Raw genomic sequence first — 13,872 nt, 5'->3', positions numbered from 1 at the left:
TCACCCAGGAGGCCTGTTGCAGCTCTGTACGTTGTATGCTGTGATCCATCCTTGTAGGAGGGTGGTGGGAGCACCAGCAACACGTGTGGATTTGTTCTGCTTGTAAATAGGCAAAGGTTGTGTCTTGTGATCTGGTTATAAATTCTCTGCAGGTCAGCAGAGTAGTTTGATAAACATCTTGGCCTTTCCATGGGGATCTCCGCATGGCCAGTAGCTCGTTTGAAGTATATATATTTTTGACCAGTTCTACATGATCCTTAAGAGTAGCCGTTCTGTTTCCTGTCAATCTGAATTCAGCCAGATAAGGTCTCAGCTTTTTGTTGTCCTCTCTTTCTCTCATACGAGGTAGCTATTTTTCAAGAGGGTGTTTTTAAACGCTGTCTGCCTACACAAACCTCCCAGGCACAGTTACCTACACAGGGTAGGAGAAATCTCTTTTTAAAGGCATTAATGAAAGTAATTCCCTAACAAAATTCATTAATTTCAGTGAACTGTCCTCAGTGTCTGTATAGATAAGACGTCATGACTCTCAGGATTGCTCAGTAAGTGACTCCCAGGGCCAACATTAACTAACATTCCCCTTTCAGTGACCTGCTGCATCGGTTACATACGGATTCCCAATGCTTCTGGGTCTTCCATGCCCACTGGAGACCTCCCATTCCCCAGGCACTCTCTGTTTCTGGCTGCCCTGAGGCGGTGAACTCTGCCAGCCTTGCTGTAGCCTTCAGTGGTGTACGGGCCTTGAGGTACCTCTGTACTCCTCCCTGCCCCTCTTCATGGGAAACAGTGCGACAGTTTCTGTGTCCCTGGCTCTCGTATCTGTGCTCTGGAGGCTCTCCAGACCTCCAGGCCTGGGACTTGGGCTTCCTCCCAGGCTGGCAGTGCACCAACCTCAGCCCCCCATCTAGTCACAGGCAATGGCACCTCAAGCAGAGCTCTCCGTGTTTATTAGGGAAATGGTCCAATTCCTCCTCAGTGGTGCCTAGTGAGTGACCCGTGCCATCCGATGGTCCTCGGCTGGTCAGGAGAAGCTCAGTGGGGGTGTGTGCGTACAGGTAAGAGAATGCCCTGCTGTGGGAGCAGGGAGCTGCTTCTCTAGGAGGGGTTGCTTGCTGTCGGCCAGATGATTTAGTGAGAAAGGCAGAAATCTAGGAGTCGAGGACCAGAGTCACACTGCAGTACAAGCTCGAATGAATCACTTAGGTCCACACTGATGCTATGGAGCTTTAGGCGAGTGTCTGAAGTGCTTAGGTTCAAAGCTTAGCTTAAGAGAGACACTTAGGCTAGCCTTCTTCCTCCTGTCTTTTGTGTATGCCATGTAGTTGTGTACTTGTCAGAGAAAGCGCTGTCTCTGAGTCTGTGTGCGTGTGTGAGGGTAGTCAGCTCTCAGTAAAGTGGGAATCTCATCCTGTCCAGCACTATGCCCATATTAGTAGTAGTCACAGTTTTAATGATGGTGGGGAAAGTGGGAAATATTTTATTGATTTCTAAAACAGTCAAACTCATTTAATGTAAGGGCAGCTGTTTCAAAGCTGTACGTGTCAGCCCTCTCAGTTTCACTCCACTGGCGTCACAGCTTTCTGAAAACGAAAGCCTTGTACTGTCTAGGGAGTTTTCTGCTGAACTTTTAATAGGTTTGTGATGAGGTGCTGTGCAGTTCAGCAGGTAATTGGCCTGTGTGTAACCCAAAATGTTTCTACAGGAGTATGTAGGTGAACAGCAGTTCGTACTAATTAAATAATTGCTTCCATTAAGCTGAACATAATTAATGCAACTTAGATAATAGAGGAAGGTAAGTTGGTAATTTAACTGTTTTGGGTTTGGGGCAGAATTTTCAGTGATTTACTTTGTGGCAAAGAAAGCGTTGGGAAATACTGCTACAGAACAACTTGAATGAAAAGGGATCACCTTGCAGTATGTGTGGCTGCATATTAGACTTGTGCTGAAAGCTTTTTATACTTCTGCAAGGTTGTATGGCAGGTTATAGTTAGAGCTGGGAGGGAGGATGGGTTTTTTTGTCTCAAAAAGCTTTTAAGTCTTCAAAAACTTGAATGTACTTACAAGGTTGTGTCATTGCCCAAAGTGCCCCAGCAGTTTGCGGTCTCTCCCCTACTCCCTTAAAGAGTTTTAACTGCCTGGGGTCAAGGCCAGCTCTAATTCAGGGCAGGTTCAGGGCCAGGTTCCATGATGCTTGGCTCCAAGCTTGAGCATGGGCTGCTTCGCAAGGAGAGGGCAGCCGTGGGCAACTGCAAGGCAGGGAGGGCAGTGCCCTCACTGCCAACTTGGCAAGTCCCACTGCACCTGAACAAGAGGAGCAGGCAAGTTCAGTGCTGGTAACCAGGGCTGGCCAAGAGTGCAGTGATCCAATGGAAGGAGATGAGGCAGGCTCGAGATCAAACTAGGCTGTTGCAGTCAGGATCAGCAAGGTAGAGGGCCAGGCACAAGCTTGTGTGAACTCAGGCAAGGCCCAAGGGCTTGAGCTTAAGTGCAGCTCCATAGCAAAGGGGTGAGAGCCCTGCTGGTGGTATCTCACAGAACTTTCTCATGCTTAGCTGTTCCACACCAGTCTAGTCTCAGTTTATGGTTACGTTGTTCTAGGGCTGGGCTTGAGCACGGGCAGTCAGACCCTCAGGAGAGAGGGGAGAGGTTGCAGAGCCTCTTCTGCACCCAGGTTAAATAAAAAACCCTAAGATTTTCACATACAGAAAGAGAGCTGAAGCCTTTTCACCTAATGTTGCTGGTGGCAGGCTGGCCAGGGCACTCTCTGGGACTGGAATAACCACATTAAAGACTCTGCTTGTTCTCCTCACAGATCTCAGCTTGAATCTGTCTTCTAGTCCCAAAATTACTGTCTTGCTATTCCTGAGATGAATATTTCACCAGGCCTTTGATGGTACTTGGCAGGGATTTTGTTTTTCCCATCCCTTTTCTCACACCTGAAATTCCAGCCTGGAGCGGGAAAAACTTCATGAAAGCTGGGAAAATGACAAAGCCCTCTTAATTTATCTCAATGTTCATGAGTGTTGTGTATCATCATAGGAAAGAACGTGTCCATCTCTGGCGTGGTACTGTAATGTCAGTGAAAAATGGGCATTCAACCATAGCTTGATATTTTCTGTGTTTTAAGTGCTTGTATCTAGTCCCAGAGAAAAGAAAGCCCGACTGAAGCAGGCATAGCTGGAGTGGCTGGGGCAGGATGAAATCTTTATCACCAGTCTTGCTGAGCTGAGGCCAGCCAGAGGGGCGTCCCCCAGGCACAAGCAGAAAGCATCACAACTCCTTCATTTCACAGTGCCTTGTGTCAGAGAAATTCCCTGAAAACTCCTGTTGCCAGCAGCTGTGCTGGGTGTTGTGGGACTGATGCTCAGTGAATTCCTGGTAATTTTGTCCTTGCTGCTGCTGCTGTTGGGGATGAATCACAATAGGTCAGTTGTCAGTGGAAGCTGGAGAGGAGGGCAAGCGTGGTCCTACACTAATTTCCTCCTTGTTCTCACCTGTGCGTCTGTCCCTGCTCTCAGAGGTCTGAAGCCATGTGCTGGAGTGTAGGATTTACCTGGCTTGTCTTGTTATTTTAAATGTCTTCTAAGCATCAGCTAAGATCAAAAAACCTCAAGTGTTCTTTAAATAAATGGCTTGCTCTTTGTAAGCAAAAGCAAAAGATTGAATTGTCTTGACATTTTATAATCTTTCTGTTTTCGCATGTTGAACCTTAAATGTATTGCAAAAGGCCCCTGTCATTTTTCTGAAGTCTGCTGGGTCTCTGCGGACTCGAGTAATATCCTCACCTCCTTGCAGTCTCATTTCTGTATCTGGTCCTGCGACCTTCAGGAGCCTGATCTGTAAGGTTTTGTTTTCCTGAGGACCACGCTGGCTTCTGGACAGTTTAGGCATACCTATTATTAAATTTTATCTGATGAGGAAATATGAAAAGATCAAATGTGGCGTTATTCTCTGGAATACCTCAGCTACATGAGTTACGTGAGGGTGGAGCTGGGTGACTTCTTGTCAATCAGTACGGTCCTATTCTCCATGGTACTGCATCTCTGTTTGAGCTGCTGGAATTTATTATTTGTGTAAAATGAGTTTTCCAGCCTCAGCTCTAATCTTATTTACTTGTGACACAAATCATTTCTATGCCAAGCTAATATGCAGGGCAAGGGAAAACATATTTAGATGGCTGTGTTGGATTTGGGAGTCTGCGAAGCTCATCATTCCTGCCTTTTCTTAGCAAATAGTAGACTGCAGCATTCTGGTACCATGCAGCCCATCAGGAGTAGATGTATTTCTGTCAAGTGAAAGAAAGAAAATTCAGTCCCTTTCTGTTGTGGTGCTCCAGGAGATGCAGAGAAGAGAAATGTGATCCCTGAGGATCTCTGCAGACAGTAAGAAGAAAATATATAGAGAAGGTGAAAATCAGCTACAGGATGCCATACCTTGAGGAATTCCACATTCAATTGACTTTTGATACCTCAGGCTTTAAGCTGTCTCTTGCTAGTAGGCACTGTAGGTGATGCTGTCTACAGGCAGCAGACAGCACCGTGCGGGCTCTTCCAAGAACACAGGGTGGGTGTGTGGTCAATGAGCAGTCAAGTTCTTATACTAAAATTACTTTTTTGATAGTCACTTTTCCACAGAAATGACAGATTTAATGATTCTTTATTGGTGGTACAAACATTTTGTCAATTGTTCCCTCCTTGAAATAAAAACAATCCAATTAATAATGCTGAAAGGCAACATGTCACAAAAGACTGGAAAATGTACCCATTTTGAATCCTGGTGAAAAATAGAGCCTTCAGTGTGCCAGTAATTTTTTTTTTTTAGATTGTTTTCTGACAAGCCTTCTCTTTGTAAGGGGTCTCGCACATCAGGGGAGACGAGGAGGTACTGACTATTTCCGTTGTGTTAGATGTGTCTGTGTGTGTGAAAGACTGGTGGTGGGGGTACTTAATCCTTGTTGCTTAAAAACACACTCCCAGGTGGGAGCTCCCTGCAAATGCTGCTAGCTAGAGCTTCTCTCCAGCTGCAAGAACAAGGACAGTGGCTCACGTTGCTGGTGTTCACATATTTAATAATCCAGGTTTGCAGTGTTCCCCACTCCCTTCAGCTGCCTGGCTGTCCCCATCAGCTGGCTCAGACCTGCTCTCAATCCTGAATTTTGGCCAAGGCTGGACCTTGGGTACCAGGGCAGGGAGGCCTTAAGCTAGAAATGTCTTCCCTCCCAGGAGACAGTGTGCCCTGTTTGTTGCCTTTAGGGTATGATGGAAATATTATTCTTTTAATCTGATCTGTTTAACCTTGGCCATACTGCCACTGCCCTTCAGATTTCTGGTTTGCATTTGCAATACTTTTTTCGTCCCCCTGGAAACTGAGCTTGCTTCATCAGTTGGAGTGGTTGCTGAAGAGCAATGAATTCCGCCTTTGTACCAGGCTTTTAAAGAAATTATTTATGATTCTAAGGTGATTGGATGTGTTTCAGTGTCAGCACTGGGTACGCATTTTTAAGAATGCTGTTGAGACTCTCATACAAAAAAATCAGCTAAGCATGTTCCTAGGATGTTATTTTATAGTGTTAAATGAAGTATTGGGTGCAGTAGGATTAAATAAAACCTTTCAATTAATTTATCAAAACATTTTCAGCACTTCTTCCTTCCAGGACAGGCAGAATTTAAACACCAAGCAAAGGAGGGGGACAGAAACGTTTTTTGACCTTACATCATATGTGTCGTTTGCTTTAACTGGGACTAGTTAGGCTGAATACATAATCATAAGCTCAGAGGCTTAATTTTTGTTGAAGGGAACTTCTGTAGCAGGAGTTTGAAAAGTCACAGTGTGATTGATGTCAAGTAAGCCTGAAGTTGCATAGGCTTTGAGCTTGTTATCTGCAATAATGTGAGTTAACCTCAGTGAACAATCAACAGCCCTAGTAATGTGCTAACAGAGCATCCAGATTTAAAGAAATGTAGATGACGACAACAAAGAGATCCTGGGTTTTTTGCCCTTTGAAAGTTAAATGAAAAAGTTTAAAGAATAACTTTGTGGTTAATATTTTGATGGGGCCAGTATGGTTTTAAAAATTTTCAACAAAATGGATGCTGACATTTCTTATTAGTCTGGTTTTCTGGCAGACATGAGAAAATAAGTTCATAAAACAAAAAGATTAAAAACCGTGAAAAGGGAAGAAGCCATTTTAGTAATGTTGCCTATAGATATGTTTCATTAGGTGGGCAGTAGAGCTGCTCCTCTGCTTCAGGCAAAAGTCCAGAATTTATTTCTGGGCTATGTGCCTGGTCAGTTGTATCTTTATATGTAGATCTCTGTGCTAAAATGCAAAAGGATTTACAGCAGAGGAGTTAAAGTTGTGGTGGTCTCTAAGACTATAAGTTAAGCAAATTCTGTCTCTAAGAACATAAGTCAAGCTAGATCAAGCGATACATAAGACACACAAGCACTTTCTTGGATTGGAAACAAGGCAGAAACTTTGGATAGGTACCTTGTAGAAACAATTCCTTCAAGTTTAATTTTACTCAAATTTTTGTTTGTTTTGCTGCTTCTGCCATTTGAAAATGGAACAAGCATGGAATTCTGTTTGTTCTAATAAACTGGAAATTAAAATAAAGACACATTTGTCCCAAAGAGGTCCTTTTTAATATGTAGCATTCTCCCAAGATGTCCTCCTGTTCATGCCTCACTTCTATAAAATCCTCTCTTGAGAGCTGCTGGGAAATAGTTTGGACACATTTTTCCAGTTGTGAATAATCTCTTCCTGTATTGTGAATGCACTTTGGATTGAAGACGTTATGGTGGAAAGCAGATTTTTGTATCTCAAATGGCACTCTAAGCTCTGTACCTGATGCAGTAATGCTGTTTTAAGCAGCAAAAGTGTTCAAAAGTAGGTAAAGACATATCAGTGCAATCAGTGGTTCATAGTTTCCTTTCTCTTATAGGATTACTTCTTACTTGAAAGATCTTCTAATGCTGTACTTGAATTATTTAATTTATGCAATAGATTTTTTTTTTTCCTTCTCAATACTTCTCCTGAACTGAGTGTGTGCTTAAATGGGAAGGAATGGCCCTATTTCTTCTGTCTGTCTAATCTAATTAATCTATCTCATTTATTCAGTAATTAGAACATACAGTTTTTTAATATATTTATTTATTTATTTTTTACTCATGAAGTAGAAGATGGGAGTGCTGAACATCTGTTTGCTCTTGTAGAGACTGTCTGGTTGAATAAAACACATCCTCCGAGTGTCATCCTCTTCACTTGAAACAGGTGTTTGAAGTTCACCCTTTTGGATGACTTTGAACTGAAGGCGAGGAAAGCCTACTGGGAAAATAAGTGTCAAAGGCCTTGTAGGTTTTTGAAAGAGTTAAATCGCTCTCTGATCCCACTGGTTTCAGACAGGCTATTACGTCTTTAAGCATCTTGCCTTTGAGGATTAGTCTGAACTCTTAACTGTCCATTCCTGATGGTTTCTATCACTCCAAGTGCACTAATCCTACCTTAAACAATAACTGTGGCAGTCATTGCATTGGCATAGAACCTCTTGTTATTCTGCTTATAACATTCTCCACTTAAAAGCTTTCCCTTCAGAGCCTTTCAGCCAGTCCATAATTGGCTGAGCAGAGCTCAGCTTGGGTGAAGCTGAGCAGAGCAACAGCACTTGATAAATGACTTGTTCTCAAGTTCTCTGGGCCCTGGAGGACGGGAAGTGTCAGCAAGCCACCATTTTACTAAAACCTGCTGGTAGCAAGCTGGCAGAATGTTGATTCCCAAGCGGTTTGCCTTAGAATGGGATCTAACATCTGCACCTGCCAAGTGCCCTGTGGGCTTTGAGAAGACTTCTTGTGTAGTTTAGAAGCAGTATGCACTTGTATGTGAGTCTTACCATGATGGAAGTGAAGGGCCACGAAGATGGTTAAGGGACTGGAGCATCTCTCGTATGAGGAAAGGATGAGAGAGCTTTGGGAAAGGGACTGTTCAGCTTTGAGAAGAGAAGGCTCTGGGGGATCTTACCAATGTATATAAATACCTGAAGGGAGGGTGCAAAGAAGATTGGAGCTGGGCTGTTTTTAGTGGTGCCCAGTGACAGGACCAGAGGCAATGGGCACAAAGTGAAACACAGGAGGTTCCCTCTGAACATCAGGAAACACTTTTTTACTGTGAGAGTAACAGCACAGGTTGCCCAGAGAGGTTGTGGAGTCCCATCCTTGGAGATCTTTAAAAGCTGTCTGGACACAATCCTGGGCAGCTGGCTCTAGGTTGGCCCTGCTTGAACAGGGTGGTTGGACCAGATGAGCTCCAGAGGTCCCTTCCAACCCCATCCAGTCTGTGATTCTGTGAAGCTAAGTTTTAACGCAGAGCATCAAGCGGGCAATGACCTGACCTGGGATGGAGGTTGAATTTTCCTGCTGTCTTGTGTCCTCCAGTGCTATGGGCAGTCATCTCATTCTTTTGTCCTACTAATGACACCTTTTGCTGTTCTATTGATTTTTTTATTTTTAGTTTATTAAAACCCCTCCAATTTCTGTATGCATGAGATTTTGGGGAGATCTCAGCTTTTATTTAAAAATATAAATAAAATTTAGCCTTTGTGATTATATAGAAAAAGATCAAAAGCACAGCTTTCTAAAAAGCCAAAATACTAGGTAATAAAGAGATTCTAATGCTCAGTGTTTTATGAAAACATTTTGATTATAGGAAGCTGATCTTTGATTTTTCTTTAGATTGACTTGGCAGTATTAGTTTCTTGTATTTTCTGTTCTTCAACAAACTTTTTTCCCCCCAAAATAATGGATTTATACATTGCGTATCTTGGATGTGTAGAATTTATGTATGCATCTTTTTTTAGCCTCAAGTCCATGAAGTGCTTGTATCTGATCCACTCTTTAATATGATTCAGATTATGCAAAGAATCTGATAATGCTACCCTGTTCTAATTAAGTGCTTGAACATGGGCCTGAGTGGAAACATGCTGTGTGGGATGTTCATAAGTGCCCGTGGGAGAAAGGAGCTTAAGTCCCATTGAGAGTGAAGAGCATGATCCCACCAGCTTGAGAACGTGATGTCTCCCCCATGCTCTGCTCCCGCGGCTGTCGGCGGGTGTTCTCATTCTGATGACTTTGTGAGCCAAGCTGGGGGTTTCATGCACATGCCCTTTACAGTCACACTAATGAAAACTCTTATACATTGTCAGGTTTTTCTCTATTAGGTTTCAATCCAGTGATTTTAGTCCAGTTAATGAGCGGGTCTCTTCTTCCCTTTCTGAAAGACACATGGGTTCTGACACACAGGCTCCTATTTTGCAGGTCCACGGTTTGCTGGTTGCAGAGAGGCCACCTCGTCAACTGGGATCACATCAGGTGCTCTGAGCTCCCATTCCTGCATCAGGTATGTGAATGGCTGTCATCAATTTATTGAGCTAAAATAAAGTTCGGAGTGAATAATTGCATTTGAACTTAAGGCCTCTATGAATGGCTTTCTAAAGAGTAGAAAAGACAGTTTGCAGAAGTTGTTATAATTAATATAATGAACCAGGCTGGTAACAGAGCTGTTGCTGCTGATGTAGATTGTGTTTCCTTGTTTCCCTCAGAGTGGGATGGCCTGGAAAGACATTGTGCTGAGCCCTTTGGGTGAGGGGACGGAATGGGCATTGAATTATTATCCCTGGATCCTCTTTTTTTTCTTGGCAAACTAATCTTACTTCAAGTGATGTGGGTACTGTTTACCTGAATAGTGAGAGCAACTCTTGTTCTTCCCAGAGAACAGATCATTTTTTTCCATTTATGGTGAAAGCTGATATATTATGAGACTTAACTGTTTAAGAAAAAATAATAATAATAATAATAAAATCCTGTCTACCAAAGTCATGTGTGAAATCTGTCCATCTCCATTCAGAGATGAGTGGCTGAGGGAACTGGGGTTGTTTAGTCTGGAGAAGAGGAGGCTGAGGGGAGACCTCATCGCCCTCTACAACTACCTGAAAGGAGGGTGCAGAGAGGGGGGATGAGTCTCTTGAGCCAAGTAATGAGTGATAAGACAAGAGGGAATGGCCTCAAGTTGCGCCAGGGAAGGTTTAGACTGGATATTAGGAAGTATTTCTTTCCAGAAGGGGTTGTTGGGCGTTGGAATGGGCTGCCCAGGGAGGAGGTGGAGTCCCCATCCCTGGAGGGGTTGAAGAGTCGGGTTGACATAGTGCTGAGGGATCTGGTGTAGTTGGAAACTGCCAATGCTAGGTTAAAGGTTGGACTAGATGATCTTCAAGGTCCTTTCCAACCTAGATGATTCTGTGATTCTGTGATTCTTTCCCCTTGAACCCTGCATCTTTTGTGCACAGTCTATGTATTTTGAATAGGGGAAGAAAACCAGCCCAGTCCTTCCAGTCATGTTATAAAAATGGTGGAGGTGTTGAAGAACACTCTGTGGTAAGGGAAGGACGTATAAACAGATTAAAAAGGAGGTGCTGCAGCATCTGGCACAGTTTCTGTAAGTACATAGTTGATCACCCAGCAACAAATAACAAAGACACGGAGATATGTTTAGGATAATGTCACAGAGTGCAGCCCCCCTGAAGTGGGGAGAAAAGAAGACGACCATATATTGGAGTTTATATTCAGTCCCCTCTAAAGCCCTGTAGGGAAAAATATTTCTGAATCTTTTGGAAGAATAAAGCTACAAGTAAATCACTGCAATAACTTCCAAGTGGGTAGATCTGAAGTGACGAAGCATTTAAACAGAGGGTTAGTCTTCCCCTTTTATTTATCTTAAATACTTCCTATTTTGGTCTCCTTTAAACAGATACAGTGGACACAATGACCAGCCCCAACCTCCAGTTGAAAGTCAGATTTTGTCAGAAATCTGGAAAGAAAAATAATTTCTGGTTAGCAGTTGAAACAAAAATCTGTGTGATAGCAAATGGCAAGCACTCACTGTTGATAGGCTGCTGGAGACACTCAGAAAGTAGTTACCACTGCATGGTGTGTCTTTTAACTGGGAGTTGCAGGTGGTTATTTAAATCTGTGTAGGTCTGTGGACTTCTGCAGCACATGCAAACTGAGGATTTGACCAAGGTCTGTAGTGTAAAGCAGAATTGAAGTTGGGCATCTGATGTTAATTGCTACTAACTTCTGACTCGGCTATTCTCATGCTCTCAAAAGCTGGTGTCTATCAGGAGCTTTTATGTTGCTTGATTTTCAGTGACCCTTCTCCTTCAGCTCCGAGCTCTCTGGTTCTTTGTGGGAAAAGGTATTTTCTTTGCTTTAATATGTATCTATGACTTCCATATTAGTTACAACCAGAATTAAGATCTGTGCTATATAGTTAACATTACCCTGGGTCAATTGAATCGAATCAATTAAAGCTCAGTAATTTATGCTAGAAAATAACTCTTTTTGTCACTTTTTCACCCTTTGTGTTGTCTTGTGAAGACTAAAATATCTGTTGTTACAGACAGGCCCCCCTCAGAAGAGCTATTCTATCCATGTAGGTTTTACAGTTAAATGAGCAGATTAATTTGACAGAGTGGCCATAATTTACCACCTCATAGAGTCTGTAATCGGACTAGGGATTTGTTTCCTTTTCTGAATTACTGTGTCAGAACTTGAGCAACTTTGCTTTCAATTCTCGAACTGAATTATAGGTTTAGGCCAAGGAAATGCAGCAAACACAGGCTTTCAGCAGCTGGACTGACCCAATTTTCTGCATTGCCAGTGACAATTTTGTCGGTTTTGTGTGATTATTTATTTAACTCAAGCAGAGCTTCTAATAGGCAAGGATAGAAGAAGAGTAGGAGGCTTCTTTACTTGCTTTGTTACTGTAAATATTCACACTGTATAATTTAGAAGATACAGCTCTGTCGTGGATGGAGTGATGCACTTCACTCATAAGAGAAGTAGCAATATGTTTATTGATATAAAACAGCAATTTAAGAAAGTTTGATAGTAAATGTGACAGTGGTTTAACAAGATTCGATGGTAAGGTTCACTTGTTATGTACTGCACAGAGGACAGGGTCAGACAAAACTGTCAGGGAGACCCTCCCGTTGAGTCATGAAGTTCAGAACGGACCCCCTTGCTTTCTAAACTGCTTCTCAGAGAGGAGTCTAGCTGCAGCTGGATCCAGTCCTAATCCCAGACTTGGTCAATGGTTTATATCTAAAGGATTATATATGTGCAATCAGTCCTTCATGTCACTTAGCTAAGATTTCAAAGTTTAGCATGCTATTAATCTCTTACCGAGAATCTGTTGCAGCAAGGAATCTCTCAGCCTCAAGGAGTAACCTTGAGAGGCGGCCCTACTCGAGGGGAGATCCTGGCGTGCAGCCCACTGCTGTGCAAGAGAACTCACTGGGCCTTGGGCTGTCCACTGCTTACAGAGTAAGATAATTGACTCGTAGTCATGTTCACGTACTGACTACGGGTGTTAGTTTCTTCCAGATTTGCCTTGAGTGATAACAGTGATCAGCTCTGTGGTTGGGTGGGCGTATTGTTGAAATTAGCCCCCGGCTGGTGTTGTTGTCTGTCTCCCCTGGATCCACTTTGAGTGGGATGCTGCCATCACGACCACCGCAGCCGTTACGAGTGACTGCCACCGGTGGTTATCACCTGAGTAGGGTTATGGGAAATCCAGCTCAGGGTGGGGCACCGGCGGGAGCGTATCGCCACAAGCTCTTAGGGCCACGTTTACTCCCTCCTCCTTACAGCATTGTGCACAGCACTGCCGTATAAAGTGTGCAGGAAAAAACCCAAACAAAACCTGTTTCTCTGCAGAAAATTTTTATATTGAGTCTTTAAGATTCTTTACAGACTAAGGACAAACCCCTTTTTTCTGTCGTGTAAGGGCTTCTAGTGAAACACAGTGAATGAGTGTTGGGGGCATCTGTTGGGGCTGATAGTGAATATATTTGATTATGGATATAGTAATTGTTCATACTTTAAATGATCCGAAAGAAGTGTGAGTTTACAAAATAGTATTTCCCCATTGAAATCAGGCAGTATGAATTGTCATCTCATGCAGCATCACTGGTAGGTGAGATTTAGGCAAAACAGTCACTTCTGTACAGATACGGAAATGGAGTGGTGGAAAAATGGCACACCGTCATCTTCCTTTCACTGGCAGAAAGGGAGGGAAATGTCTGCCTGTGTCTGTGCACTGCTTGTACACAGACAAGGAGTCTAGACCAGAAGCTGCCAAGTTGTAGACTCTGAGGGATTTAAAATGATCTTTGTGCCACAAAAAGCCTTTCTGCCCACGTGCCTGATGGTAGGAGTGAAGTCATTGTGGAGGGGAGTAAAGCTTTGCTTTCCCCACCAGTTTTTGTTTCTTTAGCTCTTCCTGCTTCTTGCCTCACTACTGACAGGGAGACTGGTTTGCCATGCTAAACACCTTGGGGCTGACAGGGTGGAGAAAACCTACAGGCTCCTTTTGACAGCTGTAATCAATAAGAAGTGAAAAATCTCACTTTGAGAAGCCTTTTTCCAACCATAAATGGCAACAAAAGTCATGAAGGTGAAACCCTGATTTTAGACCAAACTGTGAAAGCAGAGGACCAGGAATTTGAGCGCAGGGAAAAGATTTTCAAACCAAGAGTTTCTCTCTGCTCATCTGCGTGCACCTCAGTCAAGGAAAGAACCACACTGTGTCAGACAGTCCTCAAAAATTCTGTCCTCAGACAGCTCATAATCCGGAGCTTTGCTTAGCACATCCCTGTGCTCTCAGGGCAGAAACAGGGCTTGCTGCAAGAGCTATCAGTATTGTCTTGCAGTCGTCTCCGAAGGTCTTGCTCACCTTCTGAGAGATGCTGAATTTCTCTAATTTTTGTGAGAGTCACTGGGAGATGAGGAAACTTCATTAATAACAATCTAGGCAGAAGG

General features: G+C 43.3%; 1 protein-coding gene across 3 annotated transcripts in view; it reads left to right on the top strand.

The window, feature by feature from the left end:
- The window catches only part of TSPAN4 (tetraspanin 4), a 455,720-nt gene that overhangs the window by 150,805 nt on the left and 291,043 nt on the right, over positions 1 to 13,872 (top strand). For all 3 annotated transcript variants that reach the window (XR_012625475.1, XM_074842682.1, XM_074842680.1), the window contains one exon: positions 9,310 to 9,391. The gene's annotated coding sequence lies outside the window, so the exon portion shown is untranslated. The remainder of the gene's footprint in view (positions 1 to 9,309; positions 9,392 to 13,872) is intronic.

Source organism: Strix aluco, chromosome 16, assembly GCF_031877795.1.
Source record: "Strix aluco isolate bStrAlu1 chromosome 16, bStrAlu1.hap1, whole genome shotgun sequence".
Classification (NCBI taxonomy): Eukaryota; Metazoa; Chordata; class Aves; order Strigiformes; family Strigidae; genus Strix; species Strix aluco.
The sequence above is the reverse complement of the archived record's forward strand: the minus strand, read 5'-3'. Positions and strand labels throughout refer to the sequence as shown.